Genomic DNA, 22,301 nt, shown 5'->3' with positions numbered 1-22,301 from the left:
CTAGGCTTGTGATTGTTAGTTAGAGTGTGCAATAAGCCTATGTTTTGCTTGTCAGTTAAAAAAGCCTCCTTATCCTCCAAATGATAATAATAATTATTCTCCACATATAATTCATAAATATCCTCTGGTTATTATGTGTTAATGTAACTTTGAAATTGAAATAATTTGTTAATCTGGCACTTAGCCATTATTGATACTTATACGGTCACTATCAAACATTTCACCATTATTAATACTTATCAAACTATTATTGGTCATGATTTTTTCTGAAGTTTTTAAATAGACTTGATTTATGAAATCCCATGTTACAAGTTATTTAGTAGTAAACAGGACCCAAGCAAATATCTTTTTATTTAATTCATTCTTAGCAACAAAAAGTCTTAGCCGATGCTGCTGCATGCTGCTGCGAAATGATGTAAACCACTTGGAAAAAGGCAGTCATCTAAAGAAGTGAGTGCAAAACTTAAAGCTAAAACAGAGACACTGACACACTACAACATGTCATGTCCTCTAATCCAGTAAATTCCGTTGCACAAGCCAGATTCTGTATCGCTTGTAAATTCTGATTCAAATACGAGGGTTGAAACTTTAATAGTGCCAATTATTTATTTACAGCTCGTACAAAATAGATACGTGTTTCAAAGTTTTACTGACCTTCAAAGTGAAATGATAATTAAATCAAGACCCTAAGCTGTCGCCGCGCGACCACTACGGTCGCAGGTTCGAATCCTGCCTCGGGTATGTGTGTGTGTGTGTGTGTGTGTGTGTGTGTGTGTGTGTGTGTGTGTGTGATGTTCTTAGGTTAGTTAGGTTTAAGTAGTTCTAAGTTCTGGGGGACTGATGACCTCAGAAGTTAAGACCCATAGTGCCCAGAGCCACTTTTGAACCTAAGCTGCCGACAGGCGTTGATATACACTCCTGGAAATGGAAAAAAGACCACATTGACACCGGTGTGTCAGACCCACCATACTTGCTCCGGACACTGCGAGAGGGCTGTACAAGCAATGATCACACGCACGGCACAGCGGACACACCAGGAACCGCGGTGTTGGCCGTCGAATGGCGCTAGCTGCGCAGCATTTGTGCACCGCTGCCGTCAGTGTCAGCCAGTTTGCCGTGGCATACGGAGCTCCATCGCAGTCTTTAACACTGGTAGCATGCCGCGACAGCGTGGACGTGAACCGTATGTGTAGTTGACGGACTTTGAGCGAGGGTGTATAGTGGGCATGCGGGAGGCCGGGTGGACGTACCGCCGAATTGCTCAACACGTGGGGGGTGAGGTCTCCACAGTACATCGATGTTGTCGCCAGTGGTCGGCGGAAGGTGCACGTGCCCGTCGACCTGGGACCGGACCGCAGCGACGCACGGATGCACGCCAAGACCGTAGGATCCTACGCAGTGCCGTAGGGGACCGCACCGCCACTTCCCAGCAAATTAGGGACACTGTTGCTCCTGGGGTATCGGCGAGGACCATTCGCAACCGTCTCCATGAAGCTGGGCTACGGTCCCGCGCACCGTTAGGCCGTCTTCCGCTCACGCCCCAACATCGTGCAGCCCGCCTCCAGTGGTGTCGCGACAGGCGTGAATGGAGGGACGAATGGAGACGTGTCGTCTTCAGCGATGAGAGTCGCTTCTGCCTTGGTGCCAATGATGGTCGTATGCGTGTTTGGCGCCGTGCAGGTGAGCGCCACAATCAGGACTGCATACGACCGGGGCACACAGGGCCAACACCCGGCATCATGGTGTGGGGAGCGATCTCCTACACTGGCCGTACACCACTGGTGATCGTCGAGGGGACACTGAATAGTGCACGGTACATCCAAACCGTCATCGAACCCATCGTTCTACCATTCCAAGACCGGCAAGGGAACTTGCTGTTCCAACAGGACAATGCACGTCCGCATGTATCCCGTGCCACCCAACGTGCTCTAGAAGGTGTAAGTCAACTACCCTGGCCAGCAAGATCTCCGGATCTGTCCCCCATTGAGCATGTTTGGCACTGGATGAAGCGTCGTCTCACGCGGTCTGCACGTCCAGCACGAACGCTGGTCCAACTGAGGCGCCAGGTAGAAATGGCATGGCAAGCCGTTCCACAGGACTACATCCAGCATCTCTACGATCGTCTCCATGGGAGAATAGCAGTCTGCATTGCTGCGAAAGGTGGATATACACTGTACTAGTGCCGACATTGTGCATGCTCTGTTGCCTGTGTCTATGTGCCTGTGGTTCTGTCAGTGTGATCATGTGATGTATCTGACTCCAGGAATGTGTCAATAAAGTTTCCCCTTCCTGGGACAATGAATTCACGGTGTTCTTATTTCAATTTCCAGGAGTGTACATCAACGGAGACAGTCGAAAATGGGTGCACCGAGCGGGATTCGAACGTGGAATCTCCTGCATACATGGCAGACGCTTTTTTTCATTTTGTTGGTTGTTGATCGTTATGTTTGGTCGTTGCGGACGTCACATGACATCCGTTCAAGTTCATTTGTTGATCCTTCCACTCAGTTTTTTATTACAGAGGCCAACCGGCTCTCTGACCGAACACGCGGAGGTACCGTGCCGGAATCCACCTGAGCCACCGAGGGCACAGAGGATAGTGCGACTGCAGAGATTTATCCCTTGCACGCTCCCCGTGAGACCCACATTCCCAATTTAATGGTCACACACTTCATTCGTAGTCAGACATGTCCGAAAGAACAGATACCATATTCATACAGTTAAGGCTAACCCGCCATTGACCTTCTTCTGTGCGGAAGCACACGCAATGCCCAAACTCTTACGGGACTCGGTAAGATTGTCTGCCTCGAGTAATGAGTATAATGGGCAGGGACACTACGTATGTAGTGTGTGGACATTAAGCTGGGAATGTGGGTCTCGCGGGGAGCGTTCAGGGGGATAAATCCCTGCAGTCGCACTATTCTCTGTGCTCTCAGTGGCTCAGCTGGATAGAGCGTCTGCCATGTATGCAGGAGATCCCAGGTTCGAGTCCTGGTCGGGGCACACATTTTCAACTGTCCCCGTTGATGTATATAACGTCTTTCGGCAGCTTATGGTCTTGATTTAATTATCATTTCATTCTAGAGAGCTGCACGGCCACCATATAGACCTTCTAAGTAGTCACCAGCATTGTGTGTAACCATTTGCAAGCGATGTGCAAGTCGTAGGATACTCTTAGCAGTGCCAGTTGCGTTGACAGTTCGAGCGCCGCGGTCTATTGCCCGACGAATTTGTAGCAGTTCTGAAGCGAATGCCGTGAAGCGTTTCCTTCAGTTTATAAATCGAGTTGAACTCACGAGGGCTTAAGTCAGGCTTCATTTTTGGAACACAACTTACGACCAGCTTAGAGACAGAAGTGATGACACTTTCTGCAGGACCTGACCATCATTTTGCAGGACAATGCTCGAGCACGTACAGTGCAAGCTGTTTCTGATTTGTTTGACTGATGGGGCTGCTAAGTGCTGTACCACCTACTGCACTCCCCTGACGTAAGCCCTCGTGAGTTAAACTCGATTTATAAACTGAAGGAAACACATCACGGCATTCGCCTCAGAACTGCTACAAATTCGTCGGGCAATAGACCGCGCCGCTCGAACTGTCAACACAACTGGCACTGCTAAGAGTATCCTACGACTTCCACATCGCTGGAAACGGGTTATACACAGATACACAACGCTGGTGACTACTTTGAAGGTCAGTAAAACTCTGAAACACGTATCTATTTTGTACGAGCTGTAAATAAATAGTTGCCACTATTAAAGTTCCAAACCTCGTATGCAGTCAGATAGCTTAGGTATTCATTGTTACAGGTCCATTTGTTCCTGTAGTTTTTCATATTCAAATACGCAGTCAGATAGCTGATCCAAATGTTAGTTTTAAGTTTTTCATGTAAAGATCTGTTGAGGGCTTAAATGACAGGGAAACTGACACTCATACAACACGCACACAGTGTTAGCAGGTTGGATTCCGATTATTGATAGCTTAGGTTGCTTATCGAGTCCGTTTTCACAGACCAACATAGGCTCTATTTGTTGTAGGTACGTTACAACGATATACGACGTTACGCGTCGCCATGGTCGTCTTGAATGGCGATACACACCATGCAATCATCTGCAAACAGTTTGATGCGATAGGTTCTTCGAAAGCCAAGCTTCCTTTCCAAAAATGTCGCAGATATCGATCATCCTGTGTACCTGTCGAACTTGGACGGCCTATGCGGAGTGAATCAGCAACATTACCCATCAACTGGAACCTGTTCCAGCGCCGCACCACATCACTTTGACTCCGTCGTACGCGTCGCGCAGCTTCTCTGCTTGAGAACCCTTATGCGATTATGTGATGATGTGGGCACTGTCATTGGTCACAACTGTCCTCCGTGGCATGATGGATATTCACTCTAAGGTTCCATAGACGTCTCTCGCTCGTTCCTACCTGCGTTTTCTCTTTCAGCTAAAATACTGCAGTCCATTTGTGTGCGGCGTCCTACCCGCAAGTAGCGCTCACAGTAATTATGTTTATATTTACTAAGAACATCAGGGATTACCTTCTGGGCCGTACAGTAACAATCACTATAGCAAAACGCGTGCACGACGTACGGTGATGGTGAAAACTTTTGTTGATGTGTGTATTGCGAATGTGTCTACCGTGGCTACAAGCTTTTTTTTGCGTTTTGTTTACTAGTTTAGGAAGACAAGTACCGGGCGATCAAAAAGTCAGTATAAATTTGAAAACTTAATAAACCACGGAATAATGTAGGTAGAGAGGTAAAAATTGACACACATGCATGGAATGACATGGGGTTTTATTATAACAAAAAAAAAACAAAGTTCACAAAATGTCCGACAGATGGCGCTGGACAGCAAAACGTCAGTGACTGCGCACGACAATCGTGTATAAAAGAAGCAGTAATGAGAGAGAGAATCAGATGCGCCAGCAGTCGCAGCATGTTAACTGACAAATGCAACTGTGGCGACAATGATTTCGAAGTTCGAAGCCACTGGTTGTTTAGACGATAGACCCCGTAGTGGCCGACCGAGCACAAGGCGTAATGCTGCTGAGAAAGTTCAGGAAGAAATGGACACTGTAGTGGGTTCGTCTATACACGGGGTAGTCAGCGCTCGTACAGTCGCACGTCGCACCGGCATTCCATACACTACTGTTTTGTTGGCACTTAGGCGTAACCTCTGATGCTATCCGTACAAAATCCATCGTCATCATGAACTGTTAGCTGGCGATTTAGTGCAGCGGAGGGCATTTGCGGTGTGGGCGTTTCAAAAGATGGCGGAAGATGACGATTGGTTGAATAACGTGTTGTGGACCGACGAAGCTCATTTCACGCTCCGAGGGTCTTTCAACGCCCACAACTGCAGAATTTGGGCTACCTAAAATCACAGAACTGTCGTGGAAACTCCATTGCACGACGAGAAAGTCACGGTATGGGTTGGATTTACCATATCTACCGTTGTCGGGCCTTTTTTCGTCGAGGAAATGCGTGATTCTGGTTTTTCAACTGCTACCGTGACGGGTGAGAGGTACGCCGATATGTTAGTCGCATCATCCCCAGCCTGGCTGATAAACACCTGCTGGAACGTACGATGTTTATGCAGGATGGCGCTCCACCCCATATTGCTAGACGCGTGAAAGATCTCTTGCGCGCGTCGTTTGGTGATGATCGTGTGCTCAGCTGCCACTTTCGTCATGCTTGGCCTCCCAGGTCCCCAGACCTCAGTCCGTGCGATTATTGGCTTTGCGGTTACCTGAAGTCGCAAGTGTATCGTGATCGACCGACATCTCTAGGGATGCTGAAAGACAACATCCGACGCCAATGCCCCACCATAACTCCGGACATGCTTTACAGTGCTGTTCACAACATTATCCCTCGACTGCAGTTATTGTTGAGGAATGATGGTGGGCATTTTGAGCATTTCCTGTAAAGAACATCATCTTTGCTTTGTCTTACTTTGTTATGCTAATTATTGTTATTCAGATCAGATGAAGCGCCATCTGTCAGACATTTTTTGAACTTTTGTATTTTTTTGGTTCTAATAAAACCCCATGTCATTCCAAGTATGTGTGTCATTTTGTACCTCTCTATCTACATTATTCCGTGATTTGTTCAGTTTTCAAATTTATACTGACTTTTTGATCACCCAGTATGTTGCCCATTAGCTGCTTCTCAGGTTATGTACGTAAATGCTCAAATACTGCTGTACACTATCGCAAAACTCTCATTAATAAGTTTGCCCATACCTTTTATCTTTTCTAGATGCTTTAGAAGATCACATAGAACGAAACCGGTCTTAAAAGAAAGAAAAAAAATTCAAACTAAGACTGTTTTAAATTCTACAAATTCTGCTATCAGCAGCTGTATTTTAGGCAGTAGCACCGAAAGACTCGCAGCGTGCACGATCTGGCCTGTAAAATAGCTGACTACTGCCCAAGCGGTGCAGGTCGGCAGCTCGGTGGACCTTGTACTCATCGGAAACTGATATCTCCGTCTTAACACAGCAAAAGCTTGGCAGAAGCCGCGGCGGAGCGGCTTTCACGATATGACAGCGCTTAACGGCCAGCGGCATAAAGACCGCCTTTCAGTATTCGCAAAGTTACATCGGGTTGTGATAGTTTTTGTGTGCTCCCGTTCTCTTTTGCTCAGAGTAGCTTACAGTTTCTGAAGTTCTCATAAAGCCCGCGGGACGCTTCCAGCAGCGCAGACGTCGATGTAGTAGATGTGACGATTGGAGATACCTTAGCCGGCACATGAAGAGACTGATACTATTTTGAAGCTGACAGGTAGGCTTAGCAAGCGCCGCTTTTGTCGAGAGTTGCACTTGTCGATCTAGTTAGCTGCACATCTACATCTTCGTGATTACTCTGCTATTCACAATAAAGTGCCTGGCAGAGGGTTCAATGAACCACCTTCATGCTGTCTCTCTACCGTTCCACTCTCGAACGGCACGCGGGAAAAACTAGCACTTAAATTTTTCTGTGCGAGCCCTGATTTCTCTTATTTTATCGTGATGATCACTTCCCCTATGAAGGTGGGTGCCAACAGAATGTTTTCGCAATCGGAGGAGAAAACCGGTGATTGAAATTTCATGAGAAGATCCCGTCGCAAAGAAAACCGCCTTTGTTTTAATGATTGCCGCTCCAATTCACGTATCATGTCTCTGTCACTATCACCCCTATTTCGCGATAATACAAAACTAGCTGCCCTTCTTTGTACTTTTTCGATGTCATGCGTGAGTCCCACCTGATGCGGATCCCATACCGCACAGCAGTACTCCAGAATAGGGCGGACAAGCGTGGTGTAAGCAGTCTCTTTAGTAGACCTGTTGCACCTTATAAGTGTTCTGCCAGTGAATCGCAGTCTTTGGTTTGCTCTACCCTCAATATTATCTATGGGATCGTTCCAATTTAGGTTATCTGTAATTGTAATCCCTAAGTATTTAGTTGAATTTACAGCCTTCAGATTTGTGTGATTTATCGCATAATCGTTGGAGACAGAATCTGCTGCTGATTTACGTTTCTGTTCGCGTTGGATGATTGGTTCCCTCTGAGAGAAAGGAAAGAGAAAAATTATATGTCATTGTTGGCTAGGAGACCGGAGAGGTAGGTTCAGTTGCCTAATCGAGAGGGTTATCTATCTTCCCCTACCAACAATGCTTTTTTTTGGCCGTGTGTGAGAGCTGTCTTAAACGTATGTCAGCATGGAGATTATTATCCACCAGTTGTCGAATATGTGTGGTTTAGTCTACATGTTTCGATACTACGTTATCCCATTTCCAAGTTCTGTAAGACAAGGAAACATAACTGATTACTTCTCAATACTGCAAATGCTAACATAGGTGTAACGGAAATCTCTAAATTACGAAGTACGAGGGGCTTTCACTAATTAATGCAACACAGTTTTTGTGAAAGTACGTTGGTTTGGTGATTCCAGTACACCATATTTTTACGCACTGTTTTGACTACAAAACTCTGTTTTTCGACATAATCTCCGTTCAATGCGACGGCCTTACGCCACCTTATTGTGAGGGCCTGTAGGCCCACGTGGTATCACACCACTGCTCGCCGTCGGAGCCAACGGCTTGTTACAACAACCACCTCCCCATCATCCACGTTCTGCTTCACGCGGAGTTGGTCGATCACCTGAAATGAGTGTCCGTGCGTTCCTACACTATGAGTCACAGCCGTGTGCGACCAGCCGACACACTGGAGATCGGACGGGTTAGCGCGACCTTGTTACGATGATGACAGACGCCTCGCCCGACGACTCACCGTGCTTTTGTTTACTTCCAGGGCTCCGCAGATATTCTGTATGTGCCTAAGAATATCTGCGATGCTGTCGTTTTCCACTAAAAGGAACTCAATGAGAGATCTGTGTTTAGAGCGCACCTCAGTTTCAGACGCCATTTTGGAGGCTACATATAACGCCGCCACCTATAGGTACTTCATGAAACAGTATGGGCTGAAGCGGGAATATTCCACGGGAAATGGCCAAGAAAAAAGTTGTGCTGCATTACTTATTGAACGATCTTCGTAGATCAACGCACCTTACAATTAATGTGGCATTACTTACAGTCAAAAGTAATCTACATCTACATCTACATTTATACTCCGCAAGCCACCCAACGGTGTGTGGCGGAGGGAATTTTACGTGCCACTGTCATTACCTCCCTTTCCTGTTCCTATCGCGTATGGTTCGCGGGAAGAACGACTGCCGGAAAGCCTCCGTGCGCGCTCGAATCTATCTAATTTTACATTCGTGATCTCTTCGGGAGGTATAAGTAGGGGGAAGCAATATATTCGATACCTCATTCAGAAACGCAGCCTCTCGAAACCTGGACAGTAAGCTAAACCGCGTTCCAGAGCGCCTCTCTTGCAGAGTCTGCCACTTGAGTTTGTTAAACATCTCCGTAACGCTATCACGGTTACCAAATAACCCTGTGACGAAACGCGCCGCTCTTCTTTGGATCTTCTCTATCTTCTCGGTCAACCAGATCTGGTACGGATCCCACACTGATGAGCAATACTCAAGTATAGGTCGAACGAGTGTTTTGTAAGCCACCTCCTTTGTTGATGGACTACATTTTCTAAGGACTCTCCCAATGAATCTCAACCTGGCACCCGCCTTACCAACAATTAATTTTATATGATCATTCCAGATCAAATCGTTCCGTACGCATACTCCCAGATATTTTACAGAAGTAACTGCTACCAGTGTTTGTTCCGCCATCATACAATCATACAATAAAGGATCCTTCTTTCTATGTATTCGCAATACATTACATTTGTCTATGTTAAGGGTCAGTTGCCACTCCCTGCACAAAGTGCCTATCTGCTGCAGATCTTCCTGCATTTCGCTGCAATTTTCTAATGCTGCAACTTCTCTGTATACTACAGCATCATCCGCGAAAAGCCGCATGGAACTTCCGACACTTTATACTAGGTCATTTATGTATATATTGTGAAAAGCAATGGTCCCATAACACTCCCCTGTGGCACGCCAGAGGTTACTTTAACGTCTGTAGACGTCTCTCCATTGAGAACAACATGCTGTGTTCTGTTTGCTAAAAACTCTTCAATTCAGCCACACAGCTGGTCTGATGTTCTGTAGGCTCTTACTTTATCAGGCGACAGCGCGGAACTGTATCGAACGCCTTCCGCAAGTCAAGGAAAGTGGCATCTACCCGGGAGCCTGTATCGAATATTTTCTGGGTCTCATGAACAAATAAAACGAGTTGGGTCTCACACGATCGCTGTTTCCGGAATCCATGTTGATTTCTACAGAGTAGATTCTGGGTTTCCAGAAATGACATGATACGCGAGCAAAAAACACGTTCTAAAATTCTACAACAGATCGATCTCAGAGATATAGGCCTATAGTTTTGCGCATCTGCTCGACGACCCTTCTTGTAAACTGGAACTACCTGTGCTCTTTTCCAATCATTTGGAACCTTCCGTTCCTCTAGGGACTTGCAGTACACGGCTGTTAGAAGGGGGGCAAGTTCTTTCGCGCACTCTGTGTAGAATCGAATTGGTATTCCGTCAGGTCCAGTGGACTTTCCTCTGTTGAGTATAAAATAACAAGGAAGCAGCAAACATGCATTGTCAGACACAGAAGATAGGTATGGTGTCTGTTCTGTCGGAAATGCATGTCGGAAAGAACAGACACCGTACCTCTATAATATACGCCCCTGACGGCACATCGATTTTTCAGTACAGACACACGTTAAGACTGTAAGCGAAGGGGAATAATGGACGGGGGGTACTGCTCTGTAGTATGTGGCATGTGGAGATTTGGGTCGGACGAGAGAGATGCTCGGACAGACGAAGCGGTTAAAGGCAACCGCTCGCGTAAAGCGAGAAATCCGGGTTTGAATCCCAGTCCACCACTTTTCATCCAGCGCTACTGAGTTGTATCAATGCCTCAATGCAGCAGAAGTTGGAAATTTCTTTCATAAGGTATACATGAGTCTTCCTTACACTTCTCAACGTGACGCATAGCACTCACTCACGGCTACGTTTACTAAACAATAGTCCATTGTCAGTCAGCTACCAAAGACTGTACTATCTCGTATAGTAAACTGGAGCTACGTGTGTATGCTACGCGCTACGTTGAGATGAAGAAGGAATTGTGTTTATATGTCTGACGACACATGTTGCAGCTTGGTCGGCAAACAGCGGCTCACGAATCACATGTGGCTCTTCGGCGCCTTGTTTGTGGCTCTTCTACAACATACCACGCGTGGGCGAGCACGTACAGTGCGATTGAAACTTCGTGGCACATGTGTAGGTTTCCGGCCTTTACGGGTCTATTTCGATGTGGTGTTAGACGGGGGTGTAGGTGAAATCACCATTCTCTCTCGGGACTCAGGCCACTTTTGCTACTTGTGACGACGTCTTCGGAAGTGGGGGTGAGAGATGCTTCGAAGTCAGGCCTGTGAAATAATTTTTAACGGACTGAATTAATGCAAAATGGAGAAGTGAAAGGATCAGAAAGCGATTTTATAAGAGCTTTGAGTTCTGAGTCGGAAATGAGTGAAACAGATGAGGATAATGACGTTTGTTATTTCAAAACAACAATTTGATACGAGGAAAGCTTATAGCAACAGGTTTCAGAAATTTAGAAATAGTCAAGCGCCATTAGCTTATGTTAAAAAAAGCTTCGTGATGCTTCTGTAACAGAATTAAATTTTTCTCCCTTCAATATTGACAATGGAAACTTCGAAATGCAATTGTTGGCTTTAAAACACAAAGAACTGTGACGCTCGAATTTTTTTGAACATATTTGTGGTGAGATAAAAATATCGGAAAACGTTGTGCTTTGAAAATCCTGAAGAAGAAAGATATGTTGATTTTTTAACACCTGGAATAGCATTCCTGACTCATGTAATCAGCTGAAAAAACTAGAACATACTGTGGTTTCATTATTCGTGGTCTCCATATTTATGTGAAAAATCATCATGTAGCGTCAAATTTATCAAGAGAAAATTGATAAGTCGTCTTAGTGATGAGAGCCTGGTACCGTGGCTAAAACTAAAAATAACAACATACATACACACTTGGCTTACCAAAACGCAAGGCCAAAGTTCACATTAGTGTTTGTCAGTGACAATTTACCAGCATCCAGCGTGCGCTTTACAACTGTTGTAAAGCGCATGCTGGATCCTGGTAAAGTGTCACTGTTAAAGTGTGAACTAATGTAGTTCGTGTGAAAGTGTTCAGGACACCAAAATGGAGGCAGACAGATACGAAAAAAGCCGCCTATACTGTCACAAACCAGCACCCAGCATTATGCTACTACCAGTAATGATGTAACTTCCCGGGTCCTCCCGAAATCATCTGAAGATGAACCTGAAAGGGTTCGAAAACCGGTTAATGTAATAAAGTATTATTATTGAAAAAAGTGACTGGTTGCAGTTGTGTATAACTTATTTACATTTATATTAACAAATGACAAAAGTGCACACGCACTGTAAAACTCTTTAGCATTTTAAACAACAAATAAACATAATGAGTACAAATCATATTGACAAATGACAAAGTGCACACGCATTGTAGTTCAGAACATATCAGCAAATCACAAAATGTATACGTAATGAATACAAATCATGTTAACAAATGGTATAAAGTGCACACGCACTGTAAAACTCTCTAGCATTTTTACAACAAATAAACATATCAAGGAGTGAAGTAAAGTGCACACGCACTGTATAAGTCTTTAGAATTTTTACATAACATATCATGGAGTGAAATAAAGTGCACACTCACTGTATAATTCTTTATCATTTTACAAGAATTTAAACGCATTGTATAAGTGTTTACCATTTTTCAAGAACTAGGAAAGGAATGGGAAGGATTGCGTCATGGTTGTAGCACTTTAGGGTGCACGCAGCTGCACTGAAAGTCCATATCTTTCTATAGAAGCACAACACCAAGTGAGACAATCTGAAGTTCTTTTCCTTTAAGTATTAATCAGTGTAGCCAAGACACTGAAATGTCGTAATAATATTCCATGCTATCATTTTGGTAGTACACTAGGTACACCAAACAGTGGGACCATAATAACATCTCCATCGCTCAAGGTGGTGGACAGCATGTCGTGTCAACACCACGTTCTTGTAAAGTACACCAACGTAGAATTAGTGCAAAAATCAAATATAGTGCTCCATGATCATGAGGATAGACAAGACAAACGGATATTGCAGTAATTTCTGGTAATTAGGTCAGAAGGTGAAGGACATTAAGTCACATACTAGTCTTCATTTAGAATTACACTAGTCTAACAACTGATTTGAGTAATTGGTGGCACTCATCGCCCAGTTACTGAACATTTCTGTACCATGTATGTAGTATTACAGAATAATGTTCATAAATTATCTGTTTACAGATAACATTGGCACTCATTGGCCAGTTACAAACCGTCAGAAGTCATCATTCAAAACAGGAACTAATGAATGGCATAGTATTAACATAATTCACTTAGTTATACTAATCATTGGCACTCATTGGCCACTTACCAAGTATTCTTATATTTTTATAAAACCTTATTCAGTATTATTCAGAAGTTATCATTCAAAATGAGTGTCAATTATTGGCATAGCATTTATAGAGTATAACAAAAATATTATTTACAGAAATTATGCGCATAGTATTTAAGCATTATTACAAAGCACCATTCAGTATTACTCAGAATTCATCATTCAAATGACATACTCTTCAGAGCTGATCAGTATTACTCAGAACTCTCTTAAACTGGTAGCATTATTTGGGACTGGTAATAAATTTTTATTGTGCTAGCAATGCATTGCGTTGGGATCGATAATTAATTACTGTGGCATAACAATATTTGCTTTTGAGTTATTGCTGCAAATGAAGACGTGTAATGTCATTCGTCGTGAGTCAGCTGTAGCAAAGTTATGAAACCAGTAGAGTATATGTGATCACATTCATAAATGACATAGGTTTAATGAACAACTGCTTATAGCACATTAATTTCATGAATAATTTCTCCTGCAAAAAATACAAAATCGATTATTAAACTGAAAGAAGAAACGCATATTATGCTGAAAAGTAGTGAACTTCGAATTAACAGGTAGTGAAATGTGTATAAAAAATATATATGTTCTCTAGCTGTCCTTTCCAAAACCTTCAGTCATCGTACCATGCGATATTAAGATATACTGTCAAAACGAACTGCAACAAATACTTAAATAACTACATAGCATTTCTTAACTAACAGTAAATATATAAACTTCATCATTATCCTCATCTGTAAAGAAAAACTTCATTATTCATATTACCATAACTCCATTATTATCATCACCTGTAAAGAAAAACTTCATTATCCATAGTAGCATATTCTTCATCATTATTCATCACCATTCATTATCATCTGCAAAAAAGTCACTTCATTATTCATTATACAACTATTCTTTATTTCTAGCATATTTCATCACTAAAACTAAGTTCTGTCTGACAGCCTGCATCAATCGCCTCGTATTCTGAAAGAAAAAATTAGTTAAGACTGCTATTCTGTGATGTGTATAGTATATTCTTGTTAATGCTTGTTAATTCTGATCCATTTACTCTTCATCACGAGGTATTGCATCTTCTTTCGTTCATTCCGAAAGTGAAATTCCCATTTCTGTTTAATTTATTTCTTTTACACGTTATTTCTTTCTGAAAATGATGAACAAAGATTAATGTCTTGCATTTAAATCATATACCCATTAAATAAAACTGGTTTATAGTAACATAATTGAGCATACAGCATAGCATGACAGAAAACGTAATATGTCAAAAAAAAACATAGACAGTGTGCAGGTGCAAAAAAAAATGTACACAGAGTATCACAATGTAGCAGCAAAAAAAAGTAAAGTAGTCACGATGTTGAGATATCATAAGGCAAAATGTTAAAGTCAACTGGTGTTTGTTATATCTTAAATATTTCATAGTGTATACAAACAAAACAGGAAAACAATCATATATACATGAAAAATGGAAAATATGCACGGTCTGATGTGTAACGACAAGAAGAGCGACCTGCTAACCTTACCTTGCCGGGCACTTGCCAAGAAAAAATACGACAATCATCAGTAAGTAGTCACATAAATATAATTGCATAAGTGGTCAAAAAATGTGTAAGTTCATCTGGAAAAATATGCACGGTCTGATGTGTAACGACAAGAAGAGCGACCTGCTAACCTTACCTTGTCGGGCACTTGCCAAGAAAAAATACGACAATCATCAGTAAGTGTTCATGTTAATATAATTGCATAAGTGGTCATAAAAAAAATTAGGAAATGGCATTACAGTGTGACAAATTATAAAGTATGTTCATTCATTAAAAGGTTTGATGTTGGAGACGTGGTGGTTCCCTTTGGTTTTTCTGGTTCTCAAAGTTTCGACGTGTACTACATTGGGCTGAGGAATGCTGCGAATCCGATATGGACCTGCGTATAGAAGCTCAAATTTACTGCATCTACTCTTTCCTCTGTTGGATAAATAGTGTGTACGTACTAATATCTTCTGTCCAATGTGAAAGTCACGGCGTGTACAAACCTGTTTTTGCTGTCTTCTCCGGCGCTCTGCGGCACGTTTGATGTTGTTCAGCGCAATGTCAATTATTTCATGGTGTCGTAGTCGACGAGATGTAGGAAAGGTTATTAATTCTTTAATTTTGTTAGGTGGTTCAACATTTTTTCAGTACAGACGGAGATAGCATAGTAGATTCATTTGGTATGGAATTAATTACATCCTGGAATGAGAGTATGTGTGTGTCCCAATCAATATGTTTTTTATGGTAGTATATTCTACACAGTTTACCAATTTCTTTCATTAATCGTTCACAAGGGTTCGAAGAAGCATATATAGATCGGAGAAATGTTTCTAGCTCGTAACAAACGTGTCCATATAGCAGATCGAAACTGTGATCCATTGTCGGAAATTACTTTCAACACATGCCCTACATGAAATAGAAAATGTTTTACAAATGCTTTCGAAACAGTTTTAGCAGTAGCTTTGCGTAACGGAGTGAAGGTAACAAATTTTGAAGTGAGTTCAACAGCGACAAAGATGTAGCAAAAACCTCTATTAGTTCTGGGAATCGGACCAAAAATGTCTACAGCGGCCATATGTCTCAATTTAACAGGTACAATGGGATGTAATGGAGGAACATCTGAAGTCGTGTCTGATTTAGCTATCTGGCAGATTTTACACGACGCTAAAACTCGTCGTATACGTTTCTCCATGTTGGTAAAATAACAGTTCTGTCTCAGTATCAGAAAAGATTTTCTGGCTCCGTAATGTGCGTAACTTAAATGAGTATACCAGATTAATTTGTTAACAAGTTCGTCAGGAATGCATAATAACCAATTGTTGCTATCGGGGTGAGAGCGGCGAAACAGAATGTCATTGCGTACAGCGTAATGGTTTCTAATGGTAACATTATTCCTATCTTGCCAAAGGTGTTTAATTTCTTTCCACACGTTGTCTTTACTCTGCTCTTGTGCTATGTCTTGTAATGACGACGAAATGAAATTTTCAAATGCAACTTGTTGAATGTACATGACGCTGAAATTTGCTTTGCAGAAGTTGGTTGCGATGTCTTGCTGATTGTTGTTAAGAGAACGGGATAGTGCGTCTGCTACAATATTTTGTGTGCCGGGAATGTGAACAATTGTAAAATTAAATTCCTGCAAATAAAGTTTCCATCTACTTAATCTGTCGTGTGTAACTTTAGCCGAAAGTAAAAATTGTATCGCTCTATGATCTGTGTAAATGGTGGTGTGTCTTCCATAAAGAAAATGCCTAAATCTGGTAAAAGCCCATACAACACATAATGTTTCAAGTTCTGTAACAGAATAATTTCGTTCAGCAGGTGACAAATGCGACTTGCAAAAGCGATGTTTTTAATTACTGTACAACCATCTTCTTCAATTTCCTGAAAAATATGTACGCCTAAAGCGGTGTTAGAACTGTCGCTGGCAATGGAAAAATTTCTAGCAAGATCTGGGTGTGATAAAAGCGGTGCATTCAACAAGGCATGTTTCAAATAACATTTTCGTGAACAAGATTCTGTGTATCTGAAGTATTGCTTACGTTGCTGGAAGATGCAACTTGTATTGTATCTAGTCAAATTCTATCTGACGTGTTATTATTTTCAGGAGGATGCTGTGGCATTTCGACTATTTGAACTGTTCTGTTATTTCTTCCAGACGTATTACGTTCTGGATGATACCTACTGTCTAGTTCATTCATGATAATATGTTGTTGCTGATGTTCTTGCTGCTGATAAGATCGACTGTTATTAAATGTACGCTGAAAATTGTGCTCACTACTTTTACGTCTGTCATGATAGTCATTTCTATACGGTGCAGTGCGATAGGAATTGAAATAGTGTGTTTTCTGTACGTACTGATTCCCTTGTTGCTGTGCGTTACTATTTGTTGGAGCTGATGCTATACGTGTACGCGGCGAAACATTAAAGCTTGGTTGACCTTGCAAACCACATTGTTGGTTAGGTATGCTAACCGGCTGGTTTTGTTGTTGTTGTGGGGAAAAACCTCTATTGTTACCAAAATTTGTTTCCTGTTGCTGATAATTTTGACGATACTGATAATTAAAATTTTGTCAGTCATTAAAATTACGCTGGTAGTTCTTGTCATTTCGGGAGGGTCTAATGAAAATTGTCACTTTCGGTATAACTTGTCATATCGGGTTTTCTTTACTCGTTTCTTAATCCTAGATACAGCGATAGTTAAAGAGCTGTTTTGATAGATATAAAGGATAGCAGAAGAGAAGGCAGCAGTGCAGAAAACTAAAGATGAAATAGCACTACTACGGCACATATTCATCGAAGCGTAATGAATCCCCTGAGGTCTATTACGCGCTACAAGTAAATTTTAGCTTCTGCGTTACAGGCAATGCCGGTGAAAATTCAAAAACAAATTGCTGTATCCAAGCCAATGCTAGTTTCTGCATTACACGCAATGGCGGTGAAAGTACAAAAATAAATTGTCGTATCCAGCTCAAAGTGTGTACCTGTGCTCTGTCATTTTTAAATACCTTAGATTTTTTTACAGATACAAATTGCTTATAATCAACGTTATCGTCACTGAATGTGTGAACAGGTTCACGATTGCATAAGAATCTGTTTGTCTGTGTCACTTCGTATTCTAAGTCACATAGTCTCTGTAAATTACCTAAGTTACACTGGCTGTGTGAGTGAGAAATGTTCGGAATGTGCCATATGCTGTGACGTGTTATTAACTGAAATATTTTTTATCTCTGTCACTTCTTGCTGTAAAGTTGACAATTTTCTACGTAATGTATTATTAGACGAATCTATCTCACTGATTGTCTGCTGTAGATTTTGGAATTCAGGTGTTTGATTAAACGAAATCGGTGAAGTATCGTCTGATTTGCTGTCATTATTACTTTCAATAACGTCAATACGACTGGCCAATTCATCATATTTTTCAGTCAGTATTTTTACCTGATCATCGTTTTTAGTGTCACAAGCATTAATTTGTTTTTGTATTTTACGTGTGGTTTCGTTCAATTTTTTAACGTCAGCTTTGATGACTTCGGGATCCTGAATTAGTTCTAATTGTTCAAGTCTGTCGGTCACTGTCTGAAAGTCTACTGTGTGTGTGTGTGTTTTTGTTTTGAGATCGGAAATTTCATCACGCAATTCGGCGTTCAACTGTTTGATAGTATTAATTTCGTCTAATACTGCAGCAATATTGTTGTCTACGTATGTTTTTGTTTTCGTAAACAATTTACGTTCATCTTCCTGTCTCTGTGCGGTAATTGTTTCCATGACTTGTCGCTTTACTTTATTTTGTTCCTGTATGAATTTACGGTAACGCGTTTCACTGTTTTGTAGGTGGTGATTAAAACGTTCGTCAATTTGGCTGTTCTGTTGGTCGAATTTCGCGTCTACCTTTGCATCCAGTGTGCGCGAAAGTTCTGCTGACATTAATTTAAACTCGTCGCGTAACTGTGTTGTGTTTTCAGAGCATTGTTTAGCGACTGCACTAATTTCGTCTGTAAGTGATTCTGTTGTAGCTGTTTGCATATCCCTTAATTGTTGAGCAACAGATCTGATTTCTTCACTACTTTTCCTAGCACAAGCCTCAATTTCCTCACGTAACTGTTCTTTAGTATCATGACATTGTGCGGCAACGGCTGTAATCTGTTCACTAAGCTGTCTGCAATTGTTGTCTAATTTTTCATTAAGGTTGTCTTGTTTTTCATTAAGTTGTTTGTTCTGTTCACAAAGTTGTTTGAAATTTTCATTAAGGTTGTCTTGTTTTTCATTAAGTTGTTTGTTCTGTTCACAAAGTTGTTTGGAATTGTTGTCTAATTTTTCATTAAGTTGTTTTTGATTTTTCTCTTGTCTTTCATTCTGTTGTTTGGAATTTTCGTCTTGTTTTTTATAACGTTCATTAATTTGTAGCAACAATGCCATAATTTGATCCAAACTAAAATTACCTACTCTATTCTCTGTGCTGTTTGATGGCGTACCTGCAATTGTCACGTTTTGTGTAATCATTTGGTCATTCTGTGATTCTTGAAAATGTTTGCTAATAGAATGTGCACTGTTGGTCACTAAATCGGAATCAAATAAATCTGTCGTATTTTGAGTACTCTGTTCATTTTCGTTAGTAAAATTTGTCTGTTCATTACGTAAATTTTGCGAACCGGGTGTGTCAAGCTGGGCAGCGTTCATTGTAACAGAACGTCCTTTTTGTCTGTAAATGGGGTATTGTCATCATTACACTGCGTGTCGCAAGTACTATCGGTCAAATTATTCGAGTCGGCTATTTCACTCATTACACATCGCGATGTACTGTTAACAGTTTTTCGCGGAATCTTTCACAAATCAAAATTATTCACAAATAAAACATAAGACAATGCAAAACGCAACAAACACAAATACAACAAAGAGCAACAAATTGCCGATGATCTGTGAAAGAAAGAGTGACACATTAGTAAATGCGTTGCGCCAGATGCAAACTACGTTTAAGTAAATAAGAGCAGATATATGACTACTTCTCAGAAGATTCACAAAGAAATACGATCCTGGCCGGATGTCGCCAAGTGTAACCTCCCCACAGAAAATGTAAATGAAAATGAGCCAAGTGTAACCTCTCCACAAAGAATAATAATTAAATGAATTTTTTTTAATATTGTGACCTCTGAACAAAATTGGCTCCCATTTATAGTCTGTGCGCAGAAATGCATTCACATTTAATGTTTCCACCAAATTCTTTTCTCATTTAATGTCAAGTTCGAAACAGAAAAATTCCTAAACACCAAAAATAATAAAAAAATTTAGTAACCTGATAAATTTTATGAGGACAGCAGCGCTGTCCTTCGGCCCTGTATTCTGAATAAAAAAGCAAAATATTCTTACCTCAATAAAAACTGCAATTATGTCTGCTCTTAATTAGATATTTTTCGACACAGCTTCGTGCAATGCTGGCGTGTATATATATATATGTGTGTGTGTGTGTGTGTGTGTGTGTGTGTGTGTGTGTGTGTCAGCTGTGTGCTCTGCTCGCGACTCTGGTCAGGACTCTGGAGGATGAGTATTGTTGTAGAAGGTAAAGAAGCAGCCTTGCGCATATTTAATAATGTATGTTAATTGTAATTTAATTTGTTCAAAAAAATGCCCCAATAATAATTTTTATAATATAAAGTAACTCTTTTAAAGAAAAGCATTCATTTCAATATATATATATATATATATATATATATATATATATATATATATTTTATTCTTGGAAGGATTGATCATGCATTGGAAATATTCTTTAAATTGAAATGAATGCTTTTCTTTAAAAGAGTTACTTTATATTATAAAAATTATTATTGGGGCATTTTTTTGAACAAATTAAATTACAATTAACATACATTATTAAATATGCGCAAGGCTGCTTCTTTACCTTCTACAACAATACTCATCCTCCAGAGTCCTGACCAGAGTCGCGAGCAGAGCACACAGCCGACACATGCTGACTCCCGCCGACTCACACAGACTACTGTCGACTCGCGCAGACAAGCACAGACTAGCGACAAGCAACAACTAACGACAAACTACTCTCTGGTCAGAGATTCTGTCATGCCTCGCCCATCGCCAGCAGAGCATACGTCTTACACGTGCTCCATTGAGCGTAGGTGGAAGAACATGGGGCCCAATCAAGACATCACCAACAATGCCTGCCCAAACGTTCACAGAAAATCTGTGTTGATGACGTGATTGCACAATTGCGTGCGGATTCTCGTCAGCCCACACATGTTGAGTGTGAAAATTACAATTTGATCACGTTGGAATGAAGCCTCATCCGTAAAGAGAACATTTGCACTGAAATGAGGATTGACACATTGTTGGATGAACCATTCGCAGAAGTGTACCCGTGGAGGCCAATCAGCTGCTGATAGTGCCTGCACACGCTGTACATGGTACGGAAACTACTGGTTCTCCCGCAGCACTCTCCATACAGTGACGTGGTCAACGTTACCTTGTACAGCAGCAACTTCTCTGACGCTGACATTAGGGTTATCGTCAACTACACGAAGAACTGCCTCGTCCATTGCAGGTGTCCTCGTCGTTCTAGGTCTTCCCCAGTCGCGATTCATAGGCTGGAATGTTCCGTGCTCCCTAAGACTCCGATCAATTGCTTCGAACGTCTTCCTGTCGGGACACCTTCGTTCTGGAAATCTGTCTCGATACGAACGTACCGCGCCACGGCTATTGCCCCGTGTAATCCATACATCAAATGGGCATCTGCCAACTCTGCATTTGTAAACATTGCACCGACTGCAAAACCACGTTCGTGATGAACACTGACCTGTTGATGCTACGTACTGATGTGCTTGATGCTAGTACTATAGAGCAATGAGTCGCATGTCAACACAAGCACCGAAGTCAACATTACCTTCCTTCAATTGGGCCAACTGGCTGTGAATCGAGGAAGTACAGTACATAGTGACGAAACTAAAATGAGCTCTAACATGGAAATTAAGCGTTTCCGGACACATGTCCACATAACAGCTTTTCTTTATTTGTGTGTGACGAATGTTTCCTGAAAGTTTGGCCGTACCTTTTTGTAACACCCTGTAGTTATACGACGGCATCGCAACAGATTACATGAGTCTGTTGAAGAGCACGTGACTAATGGGCGTGTGTGTAATGTGGCGTCATGTTTGTGTTGCATGATGACGAGGGAACGGGGGAACTTTATGCCACCACCTGTTCTCCTCTTCCTGCACAAACTATGGCGATGGAAATCAGGATCTGAACCTGGTATTCTCGAGTCAAACAACGCCAGCTCAAAGGCGTTCATTGGCTACCACGGATACTGAGGCTAGTTACCACTAAAATGATTTCAGTTAACTCACCTGTAAATTACTAGCACTTTAGGTAGCGAATTTGTTAAATTACATAAATCATATTGGGAGAGAAAGGAGTTCAAGTTTCTAGCTGTCTATCCTGAGTTACGTTAATCCGTGGTTTCAGAAATTATCACAGACACCCCATTTTGGAGAGAGTACTTGGAATGAACTACTGCCGCTTTCTTTCCTCATTCTGATAACAATCCGTGTTAGTATTCCACTTTCATGAAAATGACTTCGACAGGACGTCAAAACTTCATCTTTCCAAATTTTGGGCTAGGGGCATATTCATTAACAATGCTTTGTCTTCAGTCATAATACTTCAATTTTTTGATTACTATCCGTGTTTCTGAGCTACAACCCCACTTTCAAGGACTGTATAGACATAATGG

The 22,301-nt window shown here is 41.6% G+C and overlaps 1 protein-coding gene across 1 annotated transcript in view; it reads left to right on the top strand.

The window, feature by feature from the left end:
* Positions 1-6,594: 6,594 nt before the first annotated feature.
* Positions 6,595-22,301, top strand: part of LOC126175596 (glycoprotein-N-acetylgalactosamine 3-beta-galactosyltransferase 1-like) — a 362,470-nt gene continuing 346,763 nt past the window's right edge. The window contains exon 1 of the mRNA XM_049922463.1: positions 6,595-6,789. The gene's annotated coding sequence lies outside the window, so the exon portion shown is untranslated. The remainder of the gene's footprint in view (positions 6,790-22,301) is intronic.

Source organism: Schistocerca cancellata, chromosome 3 (assembly GCF_023864275.1).
Source record: "Schistocerca cancellata isolate TAMUIC-IGC-003103 chromosome 3, iqSchCanc2.1, whole genome shotgun sequence".
NCBI classification, from domain to species: domain Eukaryota; kingdom Metazoa; phylum Arthropoda; class Insecta; order Orthoptera; family Acrididae; genus Schistocerca; species Schistocerca cancellata.
Note: the sequence above shows the minus strand (reverse complement) of the source record. Positions and strands in the feature narration are given on the sequence as shown.